This window comes from Poeciliopsis prolifica, unplaced genomic scaffold (assembly GCF_027474105.1).
Source record: "Poeciliopsis prolifica strain line A6 unplaced genomic scaffold, Auburn_PproV2 SCAFFOLD009, whole genome shotgun sequence".
Taxonomy (NCBI): Eukaryota; Metazoa; Chordata; class Actinopteri; order Cyprinodontiformes; family Poeciliidae; genus Poeciliopsis; species Poeciliopsis prolifica.
The window spans coordinates 9,595,539-9,615,917 of NW_026562384.1; the positions used below are offsets into that span (position 1 = coordinate 9,595,539).

Genomic DNA, 20,379 nt, shown 5'->3' on the forward strand with positions numbered 1-20,379 from the left:
ACATGGCAAATTTCAAGAAAATATATTTTTGTTAAGTAAGCACGTTCCCATTTTAAGCAAATAAAAAATGTCCTGCATGTTTATCCGAGTGTACATTTTGAAGTACTTGACACAAACCATCTTAGAGGAAAAGACTCCATTTCTGAAAGGGTCTACATTTGCAATAAAAGACAAAAGTTGATCTTGTTTTAACACCTGACCTAAATAACACTGACGGTAATAAACATGCTATTTCTCTAAACATCTCACTGTGTAACAATCACATTCTCTATTCAGTCTTCAGCTGTTTTGAACACTTTTACATCTTGTGTGTTCAAACTGGGACACATATGCGATGTCTGCGTCTGTCTCCCGTTTGCTCTCCAAGACACCAGTTGACGGAATCGAGCATGTGTGTCCTTTGTAACCATTGGTAACGGTGCGGCTATCCTTCACAGATCCTCTCCTAATCAACCAAATATTTCTACTCCCATCTGAATAAAAGGAACAGATGGTGCTTGCTAAACACATGGATTAAGACAGCTCCTTCACACAGGGGCTGCCCACTCTGCTCTTTCCTTGGCTAACTAAATACATGAAAAATGCGAATTACACAGGAAACTCACTGAGGTTACATTTACTCGTCTTCTTACAGGTAAAGTCTGCTAGAAAAGCATTTATGTTCCTTGCCATTTTGCATATTTAGATCAATTCAAACATAAACTTCATTGTATTTTTTGACTATTTATGTAATAGATCGACACTTGCACAGTTGTGAAGTGGATGGAAGATTTGAAAATCAAAATCTTAAAAGTTTGGTGTGGATTTAATTTAATCCCTTTTTACTTTATTACCTGAAAAAAAGTGCAATGAGTTGTCTTTAGTCCCTTAAACAGAGCTCACCTGAGTGCATTTGGACTTCAGCAGTTAAAATGATGAAGTTAAAAGGCTTTTAAAGAGAGTTTGAATTAAAAATAGCAGTCAAGAGATTATAACTGTGAAGGAGTCACAGAGATTTGCAGCTTAGGTGGAACAATCTGTAGACAGAACAACTTCTTGGTCTCTTTGGAAGAATAGCAGGAAGGAAGGATCTTTGGTGGAAGATTGTTGTGTCATAACTCTGTTACCATAAAAGAGGTCAGAAACACAGCTAGACAGTGTTGGGTTATATGAGACCAAAACTAAACATTTTGGAAAATTAGCAAGATGGATATTGACAAATACATGAAGATTCATAAAAGAAAAGTATTCCAAAGACTTTTATTTTAAAATATCAAAAAAAAATATATGCATCTTTTCTTTTTCCTTTGCAACTATGAACTAACTACTTATGTTGTGTAGTCAATTAAACCTTGTGCGTTGTAAATAGTAAACATTTTAAGCTCCAGTTTAATCCTGTCAAGCTAAAGCCAGTAAAGAATATAAAGCATCTTGTCTCCTGAGCCAGGGTCATCGTTCCTTTACCTGCTAGTCCTGTGCTCATGCAAAGGTCATGGACGGCCAATTCATGCAGCACAGGAGGATTTAATAAAGCACCATCATTGTTGACTTCAAGGCTTCAAAATGCAGCTCAAAGAGATGTTGTGTGGGTGTGTTAGCAGGTGTGGGTGTGTGAGCACTCTGTGAACAAACATTTCCGATTGGGCTATAAATCACTGTTGCAGCATGAGCTTTAATTTAGCTGAAGCTGGGCAGCAGGACAGACCGACTGTGGAGCTTTATTTGGAAAGGGTGAGGGGGTTCAAAGTGCAACATTATGGGACTAGCAGAGCTGTGACACCTTGAGTTGAAGTGAGCGTCAAATGGAGCAAAAAAAAAAAGGAGAGAGACTCAAGAAAAAAGACAGGTGGAAAAGGAGGGGAGAGGAAGAGAGAGATCCGCCACCTTGTCTCCCAATCAGCAAGGGGCATCGTGCTTTCCCACTCCCTCTTATGCAACGTTTCCAAGACAACGGGCTCATGGGTAAAACAACAAACACGTGGTTAACATTGGCTCCTGAGTCGCGAGCAGAATTAATTTGAAAGTCTGACTATTATCTGCCCACATTCCAGCGAGTGAAAGAACACCAGCACAGAAGCAGAAAAATAGGAGGTGGGGGCAAAGAGAAACAATAATATACACACTGAATGCTGCTCCTGCTTGTTAGCACAGAAATCAGCATTTTAGATGGCTTACATCACAACAACTAGGCTTTTTCCTAGTTATTGCTGCCTTTAAGGAGCTTGATGTCATAACCGCCATATTTGCTTTAGGAAACAAGTTGAGATATTTTTGCCTCCTACTTATGTAATGTGAAAGGGGCAACAAAATAAAATAGTTCTGTCTTTCAACTTCTTAACTTAGCACCTTGAAAACAAATCAGACCATATTATGCTGCATAGCATAAGGCCAGAAATGATTAGAATTGGTAGCTGTCTTAAACTAACGCATACACAGCAAACATGCTAACGTGTTAAACTATCAAATATCCCCATTTCATTGCATCTATGTCCTTGCCCAGACTTGCTTCAGCTGTTTTACATCAAGAACTTCAGCAGAAAAAAAAATAAATCATGGAGCAATAAGGCACAAGAGAGATTGAGGGAGGTGAGAATCAGCGTCGAGGGGTTTGATGGATGAGAGATGGAGATGAGAGAAGAGCAGAAGGACCTTGGCTCTTGTGAGTTTCCATTCAGGCTTTCCGTCTTCATCCGAGTTTGATGTGGTGACTGGGGGGTGAAGCAAAGCGGCACAGCTTTGTTTCTTACTGCAACGACTCAAATTAGCCTCATATCACTGACAGAATCCAGATACAAGTCTTTGCAAAAGTGTTTAGAGACACATTTAATCAGATTACAAGAAAAAAAAAAGCTTCAGTGCATTTAATTAGGAATTTCATGTGAGATTTCCATACAAAGAACACCATAATTGAGATGTGAAAGAAAAAGAATACATGCAATCATATTTTTCTTACACACAAGCATCTGAAAAGTGCAGCACTCATTAGCATTTAACCCCTGTGATATCAAGACTTATGGCTTTTTTCTCAAGACTCGGGGCATGCATCAACCAGCTATGCAACAGAGGATCTGACATTTTTTCTACTCTCTCTTTTCAATATAGTGCAAGTTCAATAAGGTTAGAGGAAAACGTTTTGAAAATCAATCAGTTTCTGAGGCAGATTCTTAGTTATATTAAGTAGACTTTGAATTAACCATTTATGTATGTGGAAATTACTTAATCTTAGCTGCTACACAGAGATTTGTATGCATGGGTTGAGTTTTCACTGAAAAGTGAACTTCCGCCTGAGTGTTAGATGTTCTTGTAAATGATTAGCTTGTGTTTAGTCTCATCTATTTTCTCATTGGCTCCAACCACCTTCCTGCATCTCTAGAAATCTTTCTCATCGTCTTTGGCATTGGCAAGGTTTCCTGTTCCTGTTGAAGCAAAACAGGCCCAGTGTGATCATGCCTCCATCATTTCATACTGCAGGCATCTTGGCTTCTTTTTTTGATAACAGTTCTCCTTGCAAAATTTGCCAGCTTAGGTGGGTGCGCCGTACAGTTCCCAGTTACACATGTTGAGATGTTTTACAATATCTTTTGTAAAGCTGTCCACAACTGGGTGGTTGATTGGGAAGGCAGACAACCCTTATGTTGAGGTTAGTTCTTGTTCCAGGTTTGATTTCTTACCTGGAACGTTTGATGCACGGCGTTATCAGATTGCACTGATTTAGAAGAATTAAAGTAAACAGGACTGAAGATTGTTTGAAACAGGACAAAATGCAAAAAAAAAATGTTCAGAGTTAAAGATGCTTCTGCAAAGCACTGTCAGGAACTGATGATGAAAATGAAAAAATAAAATGTCAACGTTAGGTGGGATTTTTTAGCCTAAAACCTTTTCTCAATCATACACAAACCCTCATTCCCTTTTCTTAAGAGCAGCTTTTATTTCCATTTATTGCTTCTAGTCTTTACCCCCCTGACCATCTCACACACACTCTCACCTTACATGTAACCCTTCTCACTCACACGGCTCCTGCTTACCCAGTGTTTTCATTCAGGTGGGGTACGGAGTGTGGCCTTATTAGGAGACAAAGGTTCTTTGTCTTTTCAACCTTTGCAAAATGTCAAGAATGTCTGGTTGCCTTCTGAATACGATGCTGGAAGAGAGGGTTGTTTGACAGAGTAACAACAGCATAACAGGAGACGGAGAATGGCGATAATAATTTGGGTCAAGCAACACTTTACTCCTGAGCAGCGACCTTTGGTAAGAAGGTGTGGACATCATTATGATTTGCATACAAGATGACTGCCTCTCAATGGTGATAGAGTCATGAACCTATTTGATATTTTCAACACTATGCCTTTTGACTTTAGTGAGTGTAACTCCGTGGCAGAATTGTGAAAAAATCCTAATTCTAAAAAAAAGAAAAGAAATGAAGGGGATGAAATTTAAATAACGTGAACACTTGAAGGTTTTGTGCACCCTAAAACAATATGAAGAAAAACATCTAAGGTTAAACAACAAATTTAAACTAGGGATGTGCTAATGGGACAACTGTGGACAAATTGTCACAGGAGATTGGAAGTAAGAGTTTGAGAAGAATAGTGTGGGTGTGTGAAACCAAATATAGCTCTTATTTTGATTGTTCCTTTTTTATCTTGTGTTGTACCATGTTACATACTCAGCTAAATTAAATGTATTATGTTATTGTTATTACAGTATTACTATATGTCCAGCATAATGACTTTCAACTTCCTCTTTCCTTCATACCCACTTCGCTCTGCAAAAGCCTCCATTTGAATAAGGTGGTCTGCACCACTTTTGCACCTGCATTAATTGAACTATCAATTGACTGCATGCAACACAGCCACGTACTTTAGGAGCCAATTAATTTTTTCTCACTCACTTAATGCTTCTTATTTTTAATCTTTGTTGATCAATTCCTACCAACCGGTCTAATTTGAGGTAAGCATAAACCCAAAGCCACGGGATGGACTCTTAATATAGAAAAGCCAGACATCAAGCTATTTTTTGTATTTAGTTAGTATTCTCTCCAAATTGCAAAACAGTCCATCCACAGATTCCTCCTGTCTTACCAGTGACAGGCTAATGGAGACCTGTGATATATTTCAAGGTGCAAAGTGATTCAGAAGCTGTTCACCAAGAAAACCTTCAGCACATGAAGTTCTTTGTAAGCTTTCTACATTATCTCATTCACAGTGCTGACTGTAAAGTCTCGAAGGACTTAAAAGCAAACAGGCTGAGAAGAAAAGATTGTATAGACATGACTGAGTGGGGGTTCAATCTGCTCCAGATTAAGGATTTAAATGAAATGTTATTATTTACTGAGCGTGAAGCTCAGTAAATGTCAAATGTAAGGACACTTTGGTGTAATAGTTGAAGCTCTTCAGCCCATTTTACTAATGAACCGCTTTACATCCTGAAATTGAAACAGACTTGTGACTTTAACCCAACAGTGACCTATTAAAATTATTTTGTGTATTTATTTTTTAATTGCATTGCTCAGTTATAGGAGTGGAGTAGACTTTGAGCTCATTACTCACTGCCTGAGCTCAAGGCTGTATTTTAGGTGAAGACGCACACACTTGCACACACCTTTTGGTCACATACCAGAACATTTTGTCTCCTCAGTGACAGCTTTATGGATTGTCAAGGTGATAAGAAGCTTGGACGATGGATTGTTAATGCTGCGGCTGCTGCATTCGGGCCGGTAGCAACGTGTCACGCTGTCCAAAACAATGTCTCCATAATGAACGCTCATTATTTCTCAGCTACCAGGAGACAGCTCTAAATGCTTCAGCCTGTGGTTCACTTTCTGACTGTAGATCACATTGAACTACAGCTACTTATAATCACATGGTTGTTAATTATTTAGGATTGTTATTAATAAAAAAAAATTGCTATGTAAAACAAACAACAAAAAATTCCAGCTGCATTTATTCACACTCTGGTAAAGATGTGTAAAAGCTTTGATGGATTCCTTTTGTGCTTTAATTTAGGCAAGAACAGAAACATTTTGCAATAAAATGCATCCTTTACAGTAAGTACATTTATAAAGTAAGTACATTTATAATGTACTTACTGTAAAGTGTACTTAATATAAAGAGTGTATATTAAATAGTGATACAATTAGTAGCACACCTAACTCTGACTTTGTTTCTCTTGGGTGTAAACAAGATCTGGCAAAGAGGCTCATTTCTTTCAGCCAAATCAGAGATGATGATGATTTATTCCCCCCTAAGCATGTCTGATATTCTTGTTTACGGTACATTTTTAAGCAATTAAATTTTTAAAATACTTTGATGGACAAATAAAGACAGGGATTTGTCAATCCTAATTTCCATTACAAAAATGTGTTGTATTTCTACACAACAAGCAGTTTAATAATGAATGACAAAGCCCCTGTCCCTAAAACTGGAAAACAATAAAGTTTAGACTGATCTGTTTTCCATCTCGCACCATTGCAGGTTTGGTTATTTTCTACCAGATGTTTCCAGGTATGAATTGAGCTGTAAGCTTCAGGAGGTTTCATTCTGACTGCAACAATTCACTTCTGCCAGGAGGATGTTTTGCACCCATTTTGACAGCCAATAATTTAAAGTAATTTTCTAATATCAGCAAAAAGTCCCTTGGAGGTGATCAGGAGGAAAAACCTGTCCTGTTTCATAAGGCTGTTCACTTGTCTATACTGGATTCAGAAAATAAGCCTTTGCTGTTTCTTTTCAATAATACATACACCCATTTATTCTTCTGACTGCTCAAATCCTAAATATTCCTCCCAAACACTTGAGGAATATTTAACATTAGACCATTCTTCTCTGTTTCAATTAAAGTTCTGAACAAGATGATGCTGCATTCAAGTTTTTGTTCAGTATACTTTAAACAACATTACCATTTGTGCCGATCAATATGACCAGCACTTCATCATCAATAAATAAAGAACAAACAATAAGAAGCAACTTCTGGGATATGCAGGTGGATGGGTCACCTACCTGCACTGCTGCTTCACACATCTGTGTGGATTTTCTCCTTATTCAGAAGACATGGCAACCTTTCGCCATATCTTCCTTACGTAACTGTCTGTCAGAAGCACACAGGGTTGTTGACTGCTGCAAAGGTGAGGCGGTGAACATCATTTCTCTGAGTGTCCTGCTATACACTTCAGTTTCATTAACTATGAAAAGTCCCACCTTCACTCAGTCTGTGATGTATGCAGTCCCTCTACACACTCATGAAGCAAAGCCGCAACATGAAATAATAGCTTTTGTGCTTTCAAACTGCAAACAATCCGCAAATGCACATAGAGTTAGAAGTGACTGAAAATATCTCTTATGGTAAACATGAACCACCTATTTAAGCACCCTAAAGACATCTCTAAATGCAGTAATCCAATCACATGTATTCACAGAAGAGAAAATATTTCTGCAAAGCATCAGTTGGGCCCTCCAGTTTGCTCTGTGCTTGGATCTTTGGTACTCAGTAAATTGATAACCTCAGTGTTCAATAAGACAGTAAAGCCAGGCTGATATAGGCTTATTGCAGGTCTGGTACACTGAAACTGACCCATCCGCCTGTCCTCCCCCTTGTCTGTCTCAAGACATTTATAAAGGTCTCTTATGAAATCAGCAGAAGCCCCCCAAAAAAATCTCTACTCACAACAGGGGAGAACAAATAAACTTCTAAGATTTCTAGTATGTAGATCACAGCACTTTGAAAAAAAAAAAAGAATCTTTATCCACGATTCCTGCAGACTTGCTTTGGTGACATATGAGCCATAAAAGATGAGTTTTACTGGGAAACTGTGTGTGCCTTAAGATGAGGGAGGCTGACAGAGAGGCACAAGGTTCAGCTTTCAGAGTAGCAATAAATCTCTGCAGAGACAGCCTCCCGCTGGCTTGAAGGGTTTGTGGCCCCCTCGCTACCTCTCTTCCCAATGTTGCAACCTCTTCATCCCCTAATATGAATCATCCATCCTATTCTACACAAGTCCACACTTTTGAACATCTCTTCATTGTAGAGAATAATTTCTGTAGTGAAAGCCTATCTGAAAACGTTCGTAGCTTTTTTTTTATATTCTAACAAGCATTTTCAACAGCTCTGCTCAGTTTATTTAGCACAATGATTCTGAGACAAAAGGCAATGCAAAATGCCTCTTGACACATGAAAACGTACATCTCCTGCATGAATCTGCAGATATGCTCCTGAACAAAGCTCTTCTTCTTTTCAGTTTATTTGTAATGTTTGTAATGTAGTTAAGAAAAAGCAAAATTGGAAGATGTTCTTATTTACACACAATTTAGATTGAGTTTATAATACTGAAGTGTGGATATAAAGACTAAGCAGTGTATATATGACAAGTTGTATATTGAAAGACTTAATATTCTGGAAAAAGTTCAAAGGTCGGTCTTTTTCAGCGCATCGATAAATGTACAATGTTTACTTGCTCTTTTATGGAAACTAGAGGATCATATTTATGATGTCGTACAGAGAGATGTCTGTAAAACCTGTCTATGTTTCCAAAGTTTTTCATGTTTCCATTTCAAGGTTTATCGTATTTCATTAGGATTTAAGGTGCTAGAGTAACACAAAGTAGTTATGTGTTACACAACTAATGTTTTACTTCTCATCAGTTGTGATGAGAAAGTGAAATAAAAGTCAGGAACACCAGGTAGAATTTTGTGTTTATTATTTATTATTCTGATACTCTAAAAAGAAAATCAAGTGGATAGTTGTGTATACTTTAATGACTGTGTAGATGCAGCTGTTTTTAAGAGCCTCAGAGTTTTGTCAAAGAGCACTAAAACCTAACAAATTCACAAAGACCAAAGAACGCAGCAGACAGGGCTGAAGAGAAACGAGACCAAGACGTCACCAAGATGGATGACAGATGATTCTGCAGTTGCTGGATGTATCAGGGATGGATAATAAGCTGAGAATAGAGAGCTGGTGGAAAACTGTGTGTCACGACGCGGCAACAATCATCTTACAGTGAATGTGAGCAAAACAAATAGTTAATTTCAAAGAAAATATAAACAGTATTCTCAGAATGAGAAAATGAGTAAAAGTGGTGGAGGAGTATAAATGCATCATTATTCACCTGTACAAAAAAGACTGGAATGGGGACCCAACAGTGACGCTGCCCACAAAAGGGTACGTTGGCCCTATACGTCTCTTTTGGAAAGTATAAACTCTTCTGCCATCATCTGTTGGATTGGCAACATCAGACCCAATGACTTAAAATCCTCAGATTAAGTTAAAAGGTTTTTCAAATAACCATGATCAGTCTCTAAACAGAACGGAAACAAGAAAGTCATGGAAGCGCACACGTAAAAGTTTGAAAACCGACCAACCCACTTTTCCCTTTAAACAGGAACGTCTTGTGTGATGCTGTGTGGCAACAGCTTAACATTGCCTCCCTATCCTCCCTACTTCCTGTCACTTCTGTGAAATAAAGGACACAGTGCCATAAAGTAAAATGAAGTAATGTCTAAACATAATTCATGGGTTCCTCTATTATCATTTTCTATTTTTCAAAATAAAAAATGATAATTGACACCATGCAGTTGACACACTCCTTTTAGAGAACGGAAATATAGACACTATATGTATTTCCAGAATATTTGATGTTTTATCCGACAGGAGAAGCTTTTCCACAGTAACCCCACGTCCACATGCTCATATCACCTCCTGATGATTTACAGTTCTTGATACAAAGCCTTCAGAGGGATCAGAGATCACAGATGTCCAGCTTAGGCCTTTCACTCTTGGCCTTCAAAAGCTAAAGGTGCTCCAGATTTCTTTAATCCTTTAGTGATATTCAACAGAACCAGGAGAGGAATCTGTAAATCCCCTTCAATCTTAATTTGAAACCATTTGTATTGAATTTCTTACACGATTTTGCAAGCGAGTGATCATTATGCTTCTGTTTGCTTGAGGTGAATTCTGACCCTTTTTACACAAAGACAAAAAAATAATAATAAATAGTACGTTGTGAGATCTTATGTAGAGAAAAATGGAATCAACCAAACACAATGTTTAGGTTTGTCCTGCTTGTTCCTCTGCTCCTCATCTTTCTGTCCTTCAGCTGTAACTCCAGACTCTTCTCCTGTCCTGGCTAGGAAGTGCTCAAAGAAAAGCCACCACCCAAGACACACAGCTCCACAGTTATTATGACAGGCCAGCCAACCAAACATCTGTCACCCTGAGCAGTGTGAGAATGGAGGGAGTGGTGGAGGCTGTTGCCAGGGAGAATGACTGGAGATGATGAGGCAGAGGAAAGACAAAAGCAGAGCAAAGTAAACATGAAGGAGACAGGAGGATGTGAGAGATGGGAAAAGATAATAGGGCGTCTGAGTTTGAAACTGGGCTTCAACGAGCCAATGACTGCAAAGAGGATCTGTTCCAATCTGTCTGGACCTGAGGAAATAATTATTAACTAGTGTTGGGATTTCATGCTGAGATATGAAGATGTTTAATTTGAAATGCTGGTCCTCCAAACAGAAGTAAATCTCAAATCCTTACAAATAGATTTGGCTTAGGGCTGCACAGTGTTAGGCAAACGTAATAGTACTGACAAATGAAGAATAATGATAAATAACAAATAATAATGAATGATAACACGATTTCTGCGACAGACTGGCGACGTGTCCAGGGTGCACCTCGCCTCTCGCCCGAAACGTTCACTGGAGAAAGGCACCAGCATCTCCTGAGCCCAGTTGGGACCAGAGGTGTACAGAAAATGGTTGGATGGATAATACGAATTGTCACAAATAAATATTTAGGCACTGTTAAATCTGATTAGGTTCAAAGCAATAAAAAACCCATATAATGAGTAGTCTCTCAAACAAATTAAATTATAATAAAATAGATCTCACTTTTTCAACAAAGTCTTTAGAAAAGTTGCTTCTGGCAGATGTCTTCTGAAACTCCTTAGTTGGAGAATCTTAATGGACACTGTATCTTTATATATATATATATATATATATATATATATATATATATATATATATATATATATATATATATATATATATATATATATATAAAGCATAATTTTGCAATGGGGTGTTTTTTTTCCCCTCGTCTACAAATTGCAACAGCAAGTCCAAACTACTGTACGACTTGCTGTAAAATGAAACAAATCTTAAAATTTTATTACCTTACATGTGCAAATTTTAAAATGGAAGGAACTTGAACGAGAAGGAAACCATGACCACTTAAGTGCAGATCTGGGTTTCTTTTTAACTTCCTCCTTGCATTAAAGAGCAATATGTGTGCGTTGTAGTTTTCCTTAAATACATCTTAAAATTATGGAGAAGTCGTAAAGGAAGTAAAGAGAAAGTCTATCTAAAGGTGTGAGACAATATGTATGCAAATGTTTCCTTTGGTAGAGCTGAACCCACACGTCTGCCATGGAGAAGCTGAATGAGGATTTATCATCCAATATCATCTCATTACAAATGATTACAATAAACACATTTGCCAAGCCATAAGAAAAAAAAAGCCAGTGCATCATCTGTAAGCAAGCTACCTAAACAGAGAGTGAATCAGAAAAAAATATATATGTTAGGTTTGTTTTTAAATATTAACACGTGAAGCTCCACAGACACTCGAAAGTCCTGGAAAGAAACAGTTGTATAAAAATACATCTTTTCACCTAAAAAGAGACTTGATACAAACACATATTATTTTTTTAGTAGTGAAGGTGCTGCAGCCAGAAGAAAGAGAATTAATAAGGAAGTGCAGTGTATAAGTGTTACAACATTGGTGGTGTTTCATAAAGTCTTTCAGTGCAGATAAAAATTAGAGACAATTAAAAGACTCATTCATCATTCTTATAGAGCCAAGCTCTTCTGTGAAAGCAGAACAAGTGGAGATGCTGATAAAACATAATAAAAAACAAAACCATTTAGTGGTTTTGAACAGAAGCTAATGTTGACAGGGCTGAGGTATATTTTCATGTAAAGATCACACCTCTGACTAGGTTCGCAGGACAAATCCCTGTGCATGTCTGTCAAATGAACACATGGCCACTGAAGCGGAGTCTATGCAGAAAAAAAAAAGTGACAGGATGGAAGAAAAACAAGATAAAAACAAGTTCAAATTCAACCGGTGAAGCAACTTCAAAACAGGCTGTCATAATTCACAGAAACAGCTACATCCTTGGGCACCTGGCAAACGCCGGAGACGCACAAATTTTTTAGCACGGACCCGCCAATTGATCCTTCTTCCAAGAATCTGTTGCTTTACACACAATTTCCCACTTCACCGGAAGATCTTGGCCAAGACTGTATTGATTATGTTGAGCTCCAAGTTATCAAAGCTTTGCTAGGAACAAACATGGTTAATGTCTTAATACGAAGATGCAGTTGGAGGGGGAGCAGCCTCTATCTAATACCTACGAAATCTCCAGTCCTGAGCTCCCAAGAGGTGGTTGTGATGGTACACAGTGAAGCTGCAACCTCTCCAGCCTTGCAGGCATATGGCTAATCAATGCGGCTTCCTCCGCAGAAGCGTAACTCTACACTCAAACAGGGAAGATAGGGGAGCTACCGGCGTGGTCTCCCCTGTCTTTCTATCCTAATGAAGCTCCAAGGTAATCAAATCACTGTAAACACAGGCAGATGGCCAATAAGGGAGCGACCACCATGGCTCCTACTGGGAGTGAGACCAAGTTTTTAAACTTATCTACGAGTTATTCATCTCCCTTAGCATCTAATTAATATTAATAAAAAGGGAATGAACATGTGGCTTCATTAATTCAATATGCAGAGTATATTATTTATGCCCATGTGCCCTTTCTGTAACCCCTAATCTAACAGATTGACCTCTAAATATAGTCTGTTTATTTGTTGGACCAACTGGACTTTGATAATGAAATCTAGTTGGACTTAATTATCATTTATAAACCAGATATAAAACAGACAGTTCTGTCAACCGTTATAAACATAAATAAAACATAATCCTAAGTTTTATTAACCTGAACTACGCAATTCATAAAGCCTTGTACAATGCAATGGCGTAATAAAAACTTTGTAAGTCCATCACATCAAACTAGCAGACACAAGGATGTTTAAACTTGTTTATTTATTTCTGGATTTCTGTTGTAATGTGCCACTAAAATAAGCAACGTATTAATTACTCACTGTCTTTCAATTGAAATACAAAAGTTTGAAACTAATTGAAAAATTAAAAGTAGTTGAATCTTAAGAGAAAGGAAGCAAACTGCTCTTTCACTTCACTGATTTCTCCTCCCCCCCCTTGTTAATAAAAAAACCCTCAAACAACAAATTTATTTTTCATTACCTTCTACCACTGACATGTCAAGCAGACTCTTTTTATGTACTTAGTGTATCGATTCATCCATTGTTCTCCTCTTATCTGAGATTGAGTCACGGGAGAAACAGGTTCTACACAAGTCATCCCTCTTCACAGCAAACCATCTCTGGCCTATTTTTTGGAATCCTGAGGAATTATCCATCCAGAAGGAATATAGTCCCTTCAGAGGATTCTGGCGCTGCAACAGGTTCTGCTCCCAGTGGTATGTGCTTGGAAAACCTCTAAAAACCCCCAGTAACTAGGGGGCATCCCTATCAGATGCCTCGACCACCTCATCTGACTCCTTTTGATGCTGAGGAGAAGCGTCTCTACTCTGAGCTCCCCATCTGTCAATTCCCAAGCTAAAACACTGCTAAAGGCCTACATTACAAAGCATTTTGAGAAGGCTTTTAGGCTCACTGAAAAGTCACTATAACATCTGCTCCTTCACCTCCCTTTGAGCCTTATGGCTTAACAATGTCTTTTATTTATTGTTGTAAAAAGTTGTTGGAAATGTGCTCTCTCCAGACTTGCCCTAGCACGCAGTCATAGCTAAAGCGACTGGCAAGACGTGGAAAATCGATGTTTGGATTACAGCACACGTGAAGGGTTATTGAATTTTCACATTTCACTCCAGCACATCTGTAGAAAGAAAACAGTTTCAGTTCTCTGCTGCACTGATGTTTAAATTCATGCCGTCTTGGAGCTGTCGTAAGGCGAGTGATTGTTGTGACTGTATCAGTTGGAAAGTTTCGCCAACCACATGGCAAACAGAGCGCACGAGAAAAGTGGGGTAGTCATGGAGAAGGACTGCGCAAATTGACAAATTATTAAGTTGTTTATAAAGCAATCAAAACATAAGGATAAACAACATAAAATTAATCGCTCTCTGTTGGTACATTTTTAATCGCCGCATAAATCTGAGGAAAGCTACTGGCATACACACATAGGCTCACATCATGCTTGATTTAATAAGCGGAGAGTTGATTATGAACGGATGTTTTCTCTGCTCTTCTAATCAGGGAACTGGCAGTGAGACCTGTCTCACCCTCCTTGCTCCGCAGACCAAGTAATACCCACTTACTCAAATCTGAACGACTGTTGGGAGGAGAAGGAGGGAGAAGAATAGAAAGAGCGATGATTTTTTTAGGTCCAGTTTTAGTCCTTTTTATCAACCATTCACACAATGTCACTTTTAAAAGCAAGAATTTGTTGAAAACACAGTATGCCTATTGTGCATGTGCATATATATATATATATATATATATATATATATATATATATATATATATATATATATATATATATATATATATATATATATGTGTGTGTGTGTGTGTGTTATTTCCAGAGCTAGAAGACAACACATAGTAAAGAGTCACAATCCCCAACAGTGTTCATTTACTATACACACACACACACACACACACACACCTACACAGGAAGCTCCGAGCCTTTCCTATCCAATGCTATGTAATGAGATATCTGCTGTTTCCAATTTGAGCCTCTTCATCCTCCACAGAACAGAAACAACTGATAGGAAAGAAAGGAGAGGACAGGATAGGAATTTAAGGACAGGCTGCAGGATCTGAAACCTGTTCCTCTCCAGCCCATCTCATCCTTTACTGTTTCAGGTAGTAATGTGTCTCCATCGCTGTCTATTTTATTATTATGTAGCAGCTATGGCTACGCTGCCTGAGGCAAATTGCCTTGTGGCCCCTCTTCTATATGTGGGACTCACAGACAAACAGATCACACGTACTATCATGGTAGTGGCCCCAGTGACACTGATTAAATATTAATGACCTGATTCTATCTCATTAATAATAACTGCAGTGCTGATCACTCTGGGAATACCACAGAGTGCGTGTGTGTTTGTGTGTGTGGGGTGGGGGAGGAAGGCAGGTATCATGAGTCTGTATTACACTATGCACCTTTCCAAAAAGGAGATAAATATGTATTTTCTCCACTCTTTTATTAAGATAATTTCAGTGGAATGCAAAAGTAACAGACGCCTATTCAATTCAGTTATAGATATTGCGCCAATTCACAGTGCATCATCTCAAAAGTTGCGTCAGTGCAATCATACAGTCATTCCAATTGATCCTAGTGATCAAACAATGCAGTTTATCATTCAAATTGGTTTAAAAAGGTTTTCTGTACGAGAAAACCCAGCAGACTGCATCAAGTCATTGAATTGCACAGTCACTTTTCTACTAAAACTTCAACAGAATGTCCCACCGGAGACTTGAATCTCTGCAGTTCCTCCAGAGTTACCCCTGTTTTCTTTGTTACTTCTATGACCAAAACACGTGGACCATCCAGTTTGCTGGTTTTGCAGTTGTGCTCTTTCCAGTTGTTGAAAACATGGCATATGGTTTTATGGCATTAAAACCTCCTTTTCCAGATTATTCCAGGCCTGTCTTACGCATTCATTGATCTGCATGATGTTGCATTCTGACACTGACAATAAGCTTAAGTTAATATCACCTTATACATATATAAATAAGGTGATATTAAAACATACACGTATAGGTGCAAATGAGAGCATGACCAAAATCCAGAGATTTGTAATGGAATGCTACACATCCCCTTTGCTAAGAATAGCAGTAGCAAGCCACATAAGAGAAGAGAAAGAGAGCCAGCAGCTGAGTGTGACAGGATGAGCTGCGTGTCCTTTACTATTGATGAGTCAGGGAAATACAGCAGCAGCACAGGACAATGCAAGGCAAATTAGAATGAAGCATCCACTAATCCAGAAATCTTAAATCAAATGTAAAAGCTATAGTTTTTGTACTCCTACTCTAAAATATATTTCAGTCTTTAAAATGAAAGTATATTGCAGCTTTCTATGTTCCGAATAGACATATTTTAAAAAGATTATTCTGCTTTGTGTTTTCTTTGTTGGTTTTCACCAACCTCTAAAAAAAAAAGAAGCATTTCTTACTTCCCTGATGAATTACACAAAACTGCATTGAGACAGAAAAATGTGGGGAGGAAAGAAGAAAACAAGTAACAAAAAGAAGAAAATCACTGTTTCACTCTGTGGAGCTTATACTGCATTTTAAAGACAGTCACATCAAATATCAAATAAAGGAAGAGCTCATCACTGCAAACAATCAGATGCACAGAAAATACCAAAGAACCAGTTTCCTGATGTACACAACATAAGCTATTGCCCATCCAGTCTGATCTCCCTTTTCCTCTACTTGACTGAACACAATCCTGACTTCAGCAGCAACCACAGGACTTTCTGTCCCTGTCTGTCGTTAATCTGTGATGTCTGGCTATGGCTAATGGAAATCATCTTATTAAGCCTGAGATAATGTCTGCTCTGAATTCCTGGGACACTTCGCCTGCCCTCGTTTTAATTGGCTGGCTTTATTAATATTTTATTCATTTGAGCGGCACACATCACCTTTCCCTTTGCTGACTGTGACCCTGCAGAGGACCGCTTGCCAAGTCAGCCAAGAGTGGTATGCATGGGGAAACTGTTTTCACAGAGAAAACAATTCAATATATATATTTTATAATACTGTATTTAACCTTTTGAATAAGATCTACCACAAATATGCATACTTTTAAATGTCGGACAGTTTTTTACTTTAAAACCAACAAGTTTAATATGTTTTGATCAGGATTTTGTCTGACAGATCAGCTGAAAGCAAAGAGTAATTTTGAAGTGGTAAGAAAAGAGTCTCTAAAAAGTGTCTTGTACTTCTCAGTTCAGCTCTTTTGACTCTGATATCCTTGATTATCAGACTGTTTTTTCTGTATTTAATTTAATCTCAGCATAATCAAGTTGTTCTGTCAACAAGTTTCAGAGAGCGCATTAGCAAATAAAAAAGCTTAATAAAGATCAATGGCTACACCTAACAGGTCAGGGATAAAGGAGGGCTGCATTATGAATCTTAACCTGAAGCCAAGAGACCCATGATAAGTCTTGGGTCAAAAGCAAAACTAATGGTGCACATCAACCTGCACACGCTTTCTCAACTGTGGAGAAGCAGCACACTGTAGGGATATTGTACTTCAACAGGGACTGATTGAGCTAAGTAAAAGGATAAATCAGACAAGTTGTAAGTGAAGTCTGTCTGTATGTTGATGATAACTGCAGCGAGTAAAAGCGCCGCCTATGATTGTTTAATGAAACTAAAGAATCATAGGTTAAATGGTTAACAGAAGCAAATCAAAACTGCAGGAAGTCCTTAAAGCAGTCAGGAAAGAGTTTGTCGTGGCATGAAAACCTTCTTTCTTCAGATTTGTAAAACTCCATTAGCTGCAATCTGCAGAAGGTGTTATTTCAAGAAGTAATTTATAGAAAATACCAAGCAAAGCTTGCCACAGGGAGTATTAATACATATTGATGGGGGAAAAATCTGATCTGCTATCACTAACGTCTCAGAGAAACACAAGGATTATCACCCGTGTTTTAGTTGCTACTGCAGATCTTTTTTTTTTTTCTTGTTGCTTCTCTGTTTTAACAAACAAGAAGAAATGCTATTTCCTACCTAGTAAGCCAAATCCCTCAACTGTAGTCTTGCTCTGAAGTACTTTTAATGACCACATATCAGAGCTCCCAAGGTAGGAAATTGGTGTCCTGCTTGATGGGAGCAATAATTCAGGAACAATTAAACAAGCCATGAAAGGAACATCTTTCCCCACTGAGGACTCAAGATAAACGGAAGGAAGAAGGATAATCTAACTTAAATGTAAGCAGATAACGCCAAAAACTTTTAAACTGGAGTGTGTTTTTGCTGTGCCTTAGTTGTAAGGTGAGCATGTTGCTCACTCTGGAATGAACACATCCACACATGTGCATGTGCATAGACAACCACACACACACGCACACACACCTGCCAGCCCTGAGGCTACCTCCAGGAAAGAACGCATGATGGAGCAAGAAGAGGGGAAGGAGAATCACAAGGAGCAAGTTGAGAAAGCTGACATAAAAAATGGTTGCTCTAATTCGATGTATTTCATTTTATGTCAGCTCTATAACTTCTATCTTTATACTGTGACAAAGATATGTCACTTTAGTTGAGGTTTTGCTAACCAAGTGTTTCAGTTAATTTAGAGTGACAAAACAGCAAATGGTCCACATGAAGTGGATCAGCAGAGCTCTATACTTATTATAAGGTGCTGTGAGAAAGTATTGAACCCATTGCAGATCTCTGTGGTGTTTTTGTCACAGAGATCATTTACAAACGCGTGGCTGCGTATATAATAATTGGAAAGCAGCCACTTACATCACTGTGGAGGAATTTTGTCCCTCTCATCTATGCAGAAATATACTAATTCAAAATAACTGGAGGATTTTCATAGATGAATGGCTTTCTTATATGGTCATGCTTTTCAACTGGATTTAAAATTTTAGGCCACTCTTAGAGCTTAATTTTGTGCTTTTTGACCACTATGTCTTTCTACTAGCTTGGCTTTTTGCGGCAGATACCATCTTTGCTTTCATGATAAGACTTAAATTAACATTTTTAATAATCTAGTCCAAGCTTGATCAGGTAATCTAGAACTACACCTTCAGTATCAGGAAATTTCTCACACTGCGTCAGAGTCAAGTAAAAGTATAGGTACCTCTCCAAAATATGACTTTGGTAAAAGTCTAAGTCACTGACTGAAATGTTACTTGAGTTAAAGTCTTAAAGTATCTGAAATGTCTTGTACTTAAGTATGGAAATTACTGTAAAACTGGATATTCTCAAGTAATGTAATGAAAAGTATAAGTAAAAAGTAAAACAAGGCAAATGCAGTTTGAATGACTTTTTATATTGTGGTAAACTTGTCAAATACACTTAAAATAATGTATACAACCAAGTGCAGGCAAAATGAAACCTACTAATAGATAAACCTGCAGGCATCATTTAGTTAAGAAAATTAGCTGCTTTACCTAAACCACAAGGTTAACTTAACCTGCTTTACAACTGAATCAGCTTCGTAGTAAACCCTCCAGGAGAGAAAATACAAAGTTTCTATAAGCCTCAAGTTTTCCCTTTTAGTAAGGTCAGTGCTGAAAATGAAAAAAATAGTCAGTACAGAAAATGCGGCCAACATGAAGAAAAAAAAAAGCCCTATTATGATTACTCTACTTCACAAACTATAGGTGCAAACAACTGGTCATTATGCAAAAGAAAAAAAAATGGGAGGGAAATGCAGCTTATTTGGCATCTGAAGAGGGAGATCTTTTTTGTAAACTTGGTGTTTAATGGGAGAAGCGAAACAGGTACATCCTATTGGTGGTGATAAACAAGCCCAGGCAAGTCGGCTACCGACTTTGTTGCAGTCAATCATTGGTGGGATCAAAACACTTGCGTTTCTCTCTCTCGCTTATTTGTAACTGTGACGGGGTTCTCTTATGACTTGGGCAACCCACAAAAAAAAAAGACTTCCCAAGGCCGGAGATCACTTCAGTGAATTTTATTATCTATTCAGTGAACAAAGATGCCACGTGCAAAGGACATCCATGGCAGGTTAAAATCAACACAGCAGTATCTCAGTACTGCTGAGTCTAGCTTCAGACTGTCTCCCTTTTGAACAGGGCTCTGCTTTTAAAGCCACAGGCTCCACCCACAGAAAGTCAAATCAAGAAAACAAAACAAAAACTAAGCAATTACTCCTAACTCAAATACATTCTTAAAGTATACAAAATAATTAATAAGAGAAAAAAAAAAAAACTTGTAATCCAAAAAATACAATAATCAATTTAACAGCCAACATTCAGTACCTTCTGATGACGTCACCAACTCTCTCCCGGTGCAACACAATCTGGAAACAAGCCAATTGAAAATAAAGCCGGGAAAATATTTGAAAATGACAGATAAGGATTAATGTTAACTGAAGCGGGAACACCGCGTGTGCACCCACGATGCACTGCACCAGTCCAAGCTGCAACAAAACGTAAGTAAGCGATTGTGTGTTTGTGTGTGTTAACTCTTTAATTCGGTCCTAACTCGTGACGGCTCCTCCGTCACAGTAACGAGTAACTAAACCACACATTGAAAATGTATCGGAGTAAAAATATGCAACTAAGTTCAGAAATTTAGTGAAGTAAAAGTGAAAGTTATC

At 38.1% G+C, this 20,379-nt stretch overlaps 1 protein-coding gene across 2 annotated transcripts in view; it reads right to left on the minus strand.

The window, feature by feature from the left end:
• Window positions 1-20,379, minus strand: part of LOC129362513 (A disintegrin and metalloproteinase with thrombospondin motifs 2-like) — a 120,978-nt gene that overhangs the window by 30,226 nt on the left and 70,373 nt on the right. The window lies entirely within an intron of this gene.